Below are 11281 nucleotides of genomic sequence, written 5' to 3' on the forward strand. Positions count from 1 at the left end.
AAAAGTTAATGTTTTAAAAAGTCTGTTTCACTTCATTGTTGCAAATGTCAAGCCTCTAATGTCATTGCAATGATGGGACCTGATCAGACCAGCTCATTTGTAGAAATCTGCAAAGTCAGTTGCAGTAGAATATTACTTCACCACAACATGAATAGCACAAGTGCAATAATTGGAGAATCTTAATACGTAAGCATATGTCTAGTCTTAATGCACATGGTCCTACTTAAATTGAGCAGGTTTCACAGCTGATGTGAAACCAAGGTTGGGGGAGAGCTGGTGGTGTGGGGCTCCCTCTTTTTGTTCCTTGGGCACCCTTGCCCACCCAGAGCTCTCACAGAAAGGTCTCTGGAGGTTTTAGACTCATCCCAAACACCGCCCAGGAGGCGTACCCCGCAGAGGGAGTAGCTGGTAGTCCTCACAGAGAAGCCTTTTACTGTCTATGAAGTCCAAACTCTTGATCCTCAAATGTGCTCTACTGCTGACTCAAAGGGTTTAATCATCAACTGTGCTTTAATAATGACATAGAATCACAGAACGGTTTGGGTTGGAAGGGACCTCAAAGACCATCTATAGTTCCAGCCCCCGTGCCGTGTGCAGGGCCCCCTCCCCCCAGCCCAGGCTGCTCCCAGCCCCATCCAGCCTGGCCTTGAGCACTGCCAGGGATGGGGCACCCACAGCTGCTCTGGGCAGCCTGGGCCAGCGCCTCGCCGCCCTCACGGGGAACAATTTCTGCCTCACAGCTCATCTACATCTCCCCTCTCCCAGCTTAAGGCCATTCCCCCTTGGCCTGTCACCACGTGCCCACGTACAAAGCCCCTCTCCAGCTTCTTGCCGGCCCCTGTAGGTGCTGGGAGCTGCTCTAAGGTCTCCCCGGAGCCTTCTCCTCCCCAGGCTGAGCAGCCCCAGCTCTCCCAGCCCGGCGCCACAGCAGAGGGGCTCCAGCCCCCTGACCACCTCCGTGACCTCCTCTGGGCTCGCCCCAACAGGTCCGTGTCCTTCTCGTGCTGGGGGCCCCAGAGCTGGTCGCAGCGCTGCAGGGGGGTCTCACGGGAGCGGAGCAGAGGGGCAGAATCCCCTCCCCCGCCCTGCTGGCCACGCTGCTGGGGATGCAGCCCAGGGCATGGGGGGCTCTCTGGGCTGCGAGCGCACATTGCTCGGTCACATGGAGCTTCTCATCCACCAACACCCCCAAGTCCTTCTCCTTGGGGCTGCTCTCATCCATTCTCTGCCCAGCCTGTATTGATACTGGGGGTTGCCCTGACCCAGGTGCAGGACCTTGCACTTGGCCTTGTTGCCCTTCATGAGGTTCACAGAGGCCGGGCTCTCAAGCCTGTCCAGGTCCCCTGGATGGCATCCCTTCCCTCCCGCGTGTCGCCCGCACCACACAGCTTGACGTTGCTGGCAAACATCATAACTTCAACGTTCAGATGTGGGTAAGATCTCACTGAAATCACCACCACCACCTCCAGTCTTCTCCTTGTGATCTTTAAACAGAGATTTGGGGTGAAGATTAAATTCCACTGCAGTGCACAGTTTAGGCCTCTTAAGAGCTCTTTGGCTTCCCTTACAGGTGTTGAATCTCCACTGCAGAAAAGCAGAAGAGACCCCAGAAGAGCTCAAAATTATCAGAGACTGAGTAATTTCTGATTTAACCAACATGAGTACTTTGTACTATGTCTTTGGCTCCCATTTCCCCCCTTTATTTTAAACAGCTCAGCAGGTAAGTTTCTGTTTCCATTTTGCTCTGTGCATGCCCTGCCTTCTTGTCACACACACACACGTGCATGCACACGCATGGACACATGTGCATGCATTCACAGAGTTCTCTACAGATTAAACCCGCGCTCTCAGAAAGGCAGGCAGGGCTGGGTAAGGTGCATCATTTATTCATGCTCAGCTCATAACCATTTTCAGTTTGCACAGAGGGCAATGCACAAATCAGGCTGCAAATGCAAAGCTTTCACTGTTGCCTTTGGAAGAAGAAGCTGGAGGCACGCTGGCTCTGCAAACCCTCAACGCCACAATAATGTCTTCTTGAAGGGGAAAGACATTTCCCAGAATCAAAGATCTGTCCTGGGCTCCAGGCTCAAACAAACACTCAAAGGAAACCTGCTAACACAATGTGAGAGACTCTGGGAGCCTGTTCTCTCTGAATCTGTGGGAGGTTTTATTTTGCTCTGGTCTCCATTACAACTGCTTCTTTTCATCCCTTAGGAAGGACCTAAATATTGCCTTTGACATTACAAAGGCTAATGCAAAGAATATTAATTCCTGGAAAGTTTCGCCTGGAGATTTAACAGAGACAGAATAATTATCCTGGAAAATGCAAGGAAATGTAATTTGAAAGGACTTGCCATCCACATGGTTATAAAACTTTTTTTTTCTGCCAGCGTCATGCTGGAACCCAGTTAGAAGCCTCATGCCAGCTTCTTCTACCCAGAGTTTTGAAGGAAACAAGCTGTAATGACAGCAGTACAGTGGACCTGTATCCAGCATGGCAAGACACCTCAAACAATAAAACTATTTATTTTTTCTCCTGTATTTATTAGCACATACAATGCAGAAAAGGGGTCCAGCCAAAGGTGTAGGAGTCCCAGTGCAAAATAAAGAGAAGCATGCTGGTCCCTAGGGATGGAGTCCATCCCTTGGGTCAGCCTGGTCCGGCACACTGGAGCAGTACATGGGAAGGCGAATCTCAGCACATCTCCAGGTCACCAGAGGCCTCTGAAGAGCAAAGGTTGTGAGCCATTTAGTGGCTTATGGGCCACTAGATAGCAACAAGGTAACCTAAACCAGTATTATATTCTCATATGTGGTGGTATGGACCATTTTCCAATGGGTGTGTGCAGATACGCCATGGAAACAATGCAGAAATACCCATATCAGTGTTATTTATTCAAATTATTTGCTAGTGTCTCTCCCAGAGTATTCCCAATGTATTTATTGACAGAAAGGCTCTAATGAAAGATAAAATTAAAGAAAACAAACCAAACACAATTACTTGGCAGTAAATAAGTGGCTATTCATGTGCAGTGTTCTGTCAACAGAAGGAAAAATTGTTCCAGAGGAAGATATAATTAAACTACTCTTCAACACAGGGTAAGTGCTTCTGGATAGAGAAATAGCTCTGGAGGTGATTTTCCAGCTAAGCAAGAGAAAAGAGCGAGCAGCAGCTCTGTCCATTCCTGCCCTGCCTGTACTCTGGCCAGCATGCAGTTAGCACTGGAGCCCTCACCGCCAGCTCACCTTGACACTGAAATAAGAAAACACTTGTTTGGGGTTTTTGGTGTTTGTTTTGGTTTGGTTTTAAATTAAACTCTACAAATTCAGATCTTTGCAGCACAGTATTTTCCAGGTAATTATTAATTTTTAAGCCCCAGATTTGAATATGCATATATTTGGATATTTGATATTTTTTTGATAATTATATTTGATAATTAGAATCAATTAACTTTGATGGTGATTTTGAGCATGCATAGAGGGTTCAGCTGAAAGAAACACTAGAAGGGAACACTGCATATCATTCTGAATTTAAGCAGCCAAAATGATTCAGCTTCTTAGTTGAGGCTGGACATAGCTAATGCTATTTGCCTTTGGGTTTTGGTAAGGACTTCTATCACTTTAAACTGCAAATATTTCTTTTCAGATTTCTTTTTCTTTTCAACACTTCCTGAAAGTGCTTTAGAAAACCTATTTCCAAGATGACAAGTGATGTTCTGACACCTTTCTTAATGGTTTCATCATTACATCTGACTTAGTAATTTAAAAATTAATACTGCACCTTTACTGTCCAGATAGCACATTTAATTCCCATTTTACTAACTGCAGCTACATAGCGTTTTCCTGTATCTGCCTATATGTGACATCACTTTTGCTTTCATTAGTTCTGTAAGCTTCTTAAACTGTAAAATAAATTATTATATACCTTTTCTACAGACCAGTAATTCCTGTTGCTATGTATTAAATATCCTGACTTTCATGACATATGGGAAGAAATAATGTTGGCTTGATTTATCCTGGTCTAACCCTGTTTCTGAAGTTGTGTGTTTGAACGTAATACTCCCAAAAATCTTAAACTTACCATTTGTCCAAATTAACCATCACAAGATCTTGGAATACACCTCTCATTCTGTTAGTGTTTGAGAAAAAGACCACTGGGGCAGGATTCAGCCAAAAATGTTTGCAGTAATATCTGGCCTTTCTTACTTCTTTCGATTGTAACCCCTCCACTCCTCACAGACAAACTGTCAACCCAAATTGTTCCATTTAAATGCAGGTTGCTCTGGAATCTGTACAACTTCATGTTGCTCATAAAAAATAAAACGTGATACCAGCAGCCAGCCTAGCAAAACAGTAACATCCGAACGAGCTCTAGTCTGCTTAATTATCCCCTTTTAGACAAAGTGTACTTAAAGTATTGCATTTCAGAAAGTGAACCACCATTTCCTCCCCCCAGGGCTGTCAGTCATCCCCTGTGCTCCCACACCAGCCCCAGGACGGCTCGTGCTGTGTCCCAGGGTCCGTGCAGGGCACAGCGCCTAAGCAAGGACCCAGCATTCGGGATGTCCACGCACATCTGGGCTTCAGGTCAGGCTTCCCTCAGCACCTCTGCTTTGCAGGGAATGTTCCTTCACATTCTCATCTACATCACAAAGTCTCCATCATTCAAATGGATATGAGAAAGGACAAAGTATGTTAAATGCATTTTCGCCTTATTCAGTGTAAGAGTTGCCAATAACAACAAACATATCAGATACCTTTAAGAAGTCCAGTGCCTTGATGATTTAGGAAGTCAATTTTCCTTCTACCTTTAGGAAATGTAATACTTCTCAATGAATTAATGTAGTCTGGTCTACTAAGCATGCACCTGCACAAGAGCCTTCACCACTACTTAGAAGAGTCTACCTTGTAGGCTGGTTTTTGGCAGCGAGCTTTGCTTCTCTGGCTTTGCCTCTCTGCCAGGGAGATTTTCTTGCCAGCTGATGTGGTGATCTGTCTTGCCTAGTGCCTAGGACTGCTTTCCATCGAGGCAAGCATCCCCAGAGGGTAATTTAGAAACCCCACGTTGGACACAGTAACATAACTAAGTAAGGTGACATGGCCTGACATTGAAATGTCCAGTCTTTCTTCCAACAAATTTGCTGGAAGTTTTTTATCTGAAGTTTGTTTATAATCACTAAAATCCAACTATATGAGCCCTGCACAATTATTTTTTTTTAACTTCTATTATAATCATTGCTAATACTAAAAAGCTAAAATTCTTATAGGTCCATAAGGAAGTATTTAAAAAGAAATGTTACAGCAAATGATGGCAGAAAGTTAAGAGATAGCCTGAAGGGAGCTGATTAACAGGATATTGTAGAGACTTTCCACTGAGTCCAGGGGCTCTTGGAGTAAAGTCTCAGGTCTGAAAGAGTTTAACTATCAAATTCTCTAATTGCAATCAAGAAAGCATAAACACTAGATTTACAATCACGGGTAATCTATCAAGTGTACATTAATAGAATCACTTCCATCTGCAATGCTTTGGACTGGAGCATAATAAAATAATTCCTAGAGAAAATATTGCAGTGAATCAGACATCTGGGGCTTGCTGCCGCCAGGTAGGCTCAGTTATGACTGATCCAGCTCCAGCACAGGATAGCCTCACTTGGTTTTTAAAACTCTTAGTGATGGATGGTTGTTCCACAAATCCTCTATCGTCTCCAAAGTATTTAAAAATTTTACTGTTTCTATAGTTAGGTTACTCTCTAGAATATCTAACTTACTGCTGCAAACTTTGTATAGCAAACTGTATATCTCTTAATTGGTTTAATTCCAGTGCAGTTACAGAAGGAAGCACTTTAACAAGTGAGAATTTGAGGACTTAAAGCTCAATTTCCAAGAAACTAAGAATATAAAGGAAACTTTCAGAAAAAAAGCCATAAAGTTTCCCAGCCTTTCTCTCCTGCAAAACCCCTTTGAAGTGGATAAACACTTGCACAATAAGACTCTCTGTGCACGTGGATGGGATGCTGGCACAGGTCAGTTGCATTATTTCCAAGCTGCCAATGAGTCAACAGTAACAGTGTTACACGATTTTTTTTGAAAAGACTTCAGGACATTAAGAAATTGGAACACCCCCCCCAACAACAACAACCAAACCCCCACATTTTCAAGATTCTGGTTACCAAAAATGTAGGCAAAATCTTACCCTTTCCCCACACAGTGCCCTATAGATGAAAGTTTTTGATGGTATTTTATATACAAAATATACATATCCTGTAATATTTATGTTGTATGGAAACCCTGATGGGATACAAACAGGGGCAGCACCTGCAGGTTCCTCCTCGTGTCCCTCCATGCCTCCAGCACATTCCACCGCACAGACAAAATGAGGTGGATAGGGAACACAGGCACTAAATATCCCACTTGACACCAGTGGAGAGCTCCTCTGCAGCTCCCAGCAGCCAGGACCAGGTTTCACATCCTTTCAATGGTGCAAGCTACCAGGGCTGGCAGGTTGGTCCTGAAATGCTGTAGTGTGTTTTTATAATCAATAAATATCCTTTTCATTTCTCTGAATGCCATTGCGAGGGCTCCCGTGTTGCTCTTGTGTAGCTACTCTTGTCTGAATGGAATGAACGTATCCTAAAGGGATCCCTTCCCCGCCTGCCCCACGGCCCGTATGCTTTTAGAACATCGACATCACCCTTGATTTACAGGATGTGTGAGCAGTAGCATCTCCAAGCCTTCAACTAGAAACCGTCTCCAAGACTTCCATCCCAAAATCCTACAGGAGCCACATGCCTGCCAGGCTCTACCCCCACACCCCTTTAGGGGGAACGGGGCCAAGGCTCCTGCTCCCCCAGGCCAGCCCTGCGCACCACAGTCCCTGGGATGGACCTGCCGTGGAATCACCCTCTAGGCAGCCATTTCCTTATGTTCAATCCAAATTCAGTCAACTCCTGCTCTTAGCGAAGCACAGCTCTTGTCCTGGCTTTTTGTGTCAGATCGGCCTCTTGGCAGTTTCAGATGCTAAAAATTCCAGGATATTCTGGACATCAAAATAGTAATTATGAAAAGCAGGTGCTTTATTAAAATTTTGAAATGCTGACAATTACCTCAATCATTATCACAAGGTGTTTTGCTAGAAAAAAGATGCACCTGCACACTGTGGATTGAGAGAGAGAGGATGCCACAAAAGTCAACAGTCAACGTTACAAAAATGCCAGCAGCAGAACAAACTGGGTGCTAACAGCAAACCTGGCCGTACTGCGAGGCTCAGGCGTGATCCCAGTTCAGTCTGTTCTGAACTTGGGCAGACAAGCGAGAGCCAGGGTGGCACTTTGCTGCGCTGATTGCTTACAACAGTCTGCACTTCCTCAGGACTGCAAATTCTTGCAATGCTGCTTTTTCCTTCCATTTTTTTTGATATAAAGACTGCTTTCAGCACTGTATCATCTGTCCTCATTTAATCCTTTTCAGAAATATCTGTGCAACATGAAACATTGCCGTTGATCTCATTAAGTGTCTTGTAATAATTGCAGGTTTTAAGAAAGCTAAAGACAAAAACTGACTGAAATTAAGCTTGTAATGAAAAAGAACTAGAAAAAAATGAGTAGGAGTATGGTAATTACATGCTTACGACTGTGACAGTAGGCAAAAGAAAACAGAGTAGCAGATGGTATCTAAATCTAAAGGAAAATGTAAATGATGCTGAACTCAGACCATCCTCTAAATAATGGTGTCTTTAGCAGCAGGTAGATGTTCCACCTAAAGAGGTGCTGCTAGATAATTCGAGTATCTACATCCAATATAGGAGGGACATACCAGCCACCTTTATTTGGATGAGAAATCACTATATCAATTTCTATGTACCCCAGGGCCTTTACCTCACTTTCCTGGCCATCTCTACAATTTTGCTTATCAATAAACTTACATTAGATTTGATATTTGCCAGTGGCAGTGACAGAAAACATCACCTTCCTCTGTGACCTTGGCAGCCTTAACATGACTATTTGCAATGTGGCTTGAGTCATAGTAGCTGGCCTCTAGCTCAGTGAGGAAAACAAACATAACACTAAAAGAGAGCAAAAATTACCAAGAGTGTTTTAGGACACACTCCCGGAAAGGCTGCTCAGCATCCTAACAAAATTGTGATGTGAATAAGTGCAATGGAAAACTCAGGTCTCCCCAGTTTCCCATGTCTTTGCCTGCACTAGAACATGAAAGGCCAAGAGAGGCAGGAGGTCTAGCCAGCAAGTGCTGACTTAAAGAGGTTTTTTAAAGAAGGGTAGGAAGCAAGGCATGTGTGCAGTCCAAATGTTTCATCAGCAAAAGCTTCTGTGACAGGTCTGATAAACTGCTGCCCAAAGCACCAGCCAGCTGCCTAAAAGCCTCTACCCAGCTATGAATTACCATAGCATAAACACAGTGGATAAGTTTCTAGGGCCTTATTTTTGCTCATTTTATTATAATTCTGGAACCAGCAATGTACGACCACTCTGTAGAATCAGGCAGTATTTGTCTAAAGATATTTTTGTTCATACTTTGTTCCTTCTTTGCAATGCAAAAGAAAGAAGAGGAAAGGCGTATATACCTATGCATTTTTCACATTTATATACTTCTATATTTATAACACATAAATATATATATCTTTTACAAATGTATTCCTCTAAGGCAATGCTAAAGGCAATAAAATCTATTATCTATAAAAAGTTAGTAAATTATTTTAATAAAATAATAGTATTTTGAAGTTATAATTATTTTCAGTTCTCCTGTGTCAAGGGGACCCAAATAATATTGCTGCCTAACAGCAAACAATGAATACACATAAGCAGTGAGATCATCATCTATGAAGAACTTGCAGTTACTTTAGATTGTCTCCTCTATTTTTTGACCAACTTGCACAGACTTCCTCCAGGGACTGAGGCATATTTTTGTCTATGCTAAAAATAAGCAGATTAGATTGAGTTGATTAGGTGACAAAGACACTATCTGTGCCTTCCTAATTCTACTTTTTCTTCCTCCATAACCCAAATTCCATGTGTTCCCACAAAAAAATCTTCAGTGATTTTAAAGAGTTTCCTGGAGGGAGGTGAGCATCCAGCGTGGCCCCAATTTTGAGTGCCTTGCTTGGTTCACCTGCACCACCCATGAGCTTCCATACCATGGCGTGACCCAGCAACACCCTTTTATGCTTTGCACTATGCTCAAGATCTTTATTATATCATCCCACGCTGCCTTACATAGTATTTTCTCCTTCCCCTTTCCATCTCAGCTCCTACCAGCTCATGCCATGACCTGCAGATGGGCTGACAAGTTACTGCTTGTTATTCTGTAACATCTTCCCTTCTTTTAATAGATGCAGGTGCACACACTGCTGAAACACTTTCCCCAGGAGCCCACAGTTCTTAATCATCCCATTAAATTGATTGTGTATTTGCCATAATTTTCACATTAAAATTATCTACTTTAACTGCACGCCCAGAGCTGTTCAAATTATTTGTTGTGAACAGCTGATTGAATTTGGCTCTGTTTGTTTACAGATTGTCCCCTGCCTGTTCACGGTTTTAGGGAGCTGCTGAGTCACTGAAGTTGTTCAAGATCTTTCAGAGATTTTGGGCTGGGGGAAGCACAAGCGTTATTGCTTACAGCCAACTGACATGAGCATGCGGTTCCTGAAACGCCACGGGGCACCTTGCAGACTAGCACCTAAACTGGTGGCAAGCCTGGTCTCCAGTAGGCGATCAGGGTTTTTCTCATCATTAATGCATGTGTGCACAGAGTCTTCCTACAGCAGCATCATAACAAAAATAGCCTCAGCCCTAACTCGGCAGGAGCAACCTCTGTGGATAGAGCACTGAAGCATTAAGCCATCTGAGTAGATACATGTCCTGATATATGTCCATTCTGTTTATGCAGAGCCTGTGCATTTTTGTCTTTCCATACTATGTTCCTCAGTCTTCTGGTCCAGCTGGCTGATATGCATAAAACAAGGGAGTTTCCAGGCAGCCATTTAGTGTCGCTTGAAGTGGTGTCACTGCTTGCTTTAAATAGCTTGCTTGCCTGGACACAGCGAGTATACATGTGCACGGCTCCTGCCTTGGAGGGAAGCGGTGAAGACGATGACCTCAGACTTCTGGCACTTTTTAGAAAATAAGTGATAAAAAAAAACATATTAGCTACAACACTGACCATGGAAATCTCTCCTGTTCTGTTGTTTGGTTTTGAAAGTAACATGCTTTTATATCAGGATTTCAAGAAATGTGGGGATTTTTGCCTCACAAAAAGAAATATGCTGCAGCAGCACCCTGGCTGGTAGCCGAAGCCGCGTGGCCAGCAGGGCCAGGGCAGCGCCCGTCCCCCTGCGCTGGGCACTGGCCAGGCCGCCCCTCGAAGCCGGGCTCAGCTCTGGGCCCCTCACTCCCAGACAGACCCTGAGGGGCCGCAGCGTGTCCAGAGCCGGGCAGGGGGCTGGGGAGGGGGCTGGGGCACAGGGCTGGTGGGCAGCGGCTGGGGGAGCTGGGGGGGCTCAGCCTGCAGAAAAGGGGGCTCGGGGGGCCCTGATCGCTCTCAGCTCCCTGGCAGGGGCTGTGGGCAGGGGGGGTCGGTCTCTGCTCCCAGGGAACCAGCCACAGGACAAGAGGGAACGGCCTCGAGTTGCGCCAGGGGAGGGTTGGGTTGGGTGCCAGGGAAAGTTCTTCTTCACCAAAAGGGTGGGCAAGCCCTGGCACAGGCTGCCCAGGGAGCTGGTGGGGTCACCAGCCCTGGAGGTGCCTAAAAGGTGTGTAGGTGCGGTCCTGGGGGACATGGCTTGGTGGTAGGCTTGGCAATGTTAAGTTTACTGTTGGACTCAATGACCTTTAAGGTCTTTCCCAATCCAAACAACTCTATGATTTGAAAAACTCTATAAATTTAAGAAGACATCTCCTATTTAGGAATGCTTCCCGTGAACTTCTACTCAAGAACTACAGTGCTGTTCTAGAATTAGTCTCTTGGCTTTTCCAGCATGCATTTGTTTATAACATGCACATACATGCACTGTTAAAGCTAATTTAGCTTGCAGAAGTTTGAAAATTATGCCTTTGGTTTAGAAACAACGTATCAGTGAACTGAAAACTACCAAACGCTGCTGTGAGTGCAGCTGTGACCATCCCCTCCCCTCCCGTTTTACGTTCACAAGAAGAAAAAAAAAACCAGAGACAAGCACTGGTGATGCTACTCTGTTTATTTGTACATGAAGTACTGTTTCCCTGATCACAGGAGGAATGAAAAACAGGGAAAGCATTTCCTTACT

Source organism: Falco naumanni, chromosome 9, assembly GCF_017639655.2.
Source record: "Falco naumanni isolate bFalNau1 chromosome 9, bFalNau1.pat, whole genome shotgun sequence".
Classification (NCBI taxonomy): domain Eukaryota; kingdom Metazoa; phylum Chordata; class Aves; order Falconiformes; family Falconidae; genus Falco; species Falco naumanni.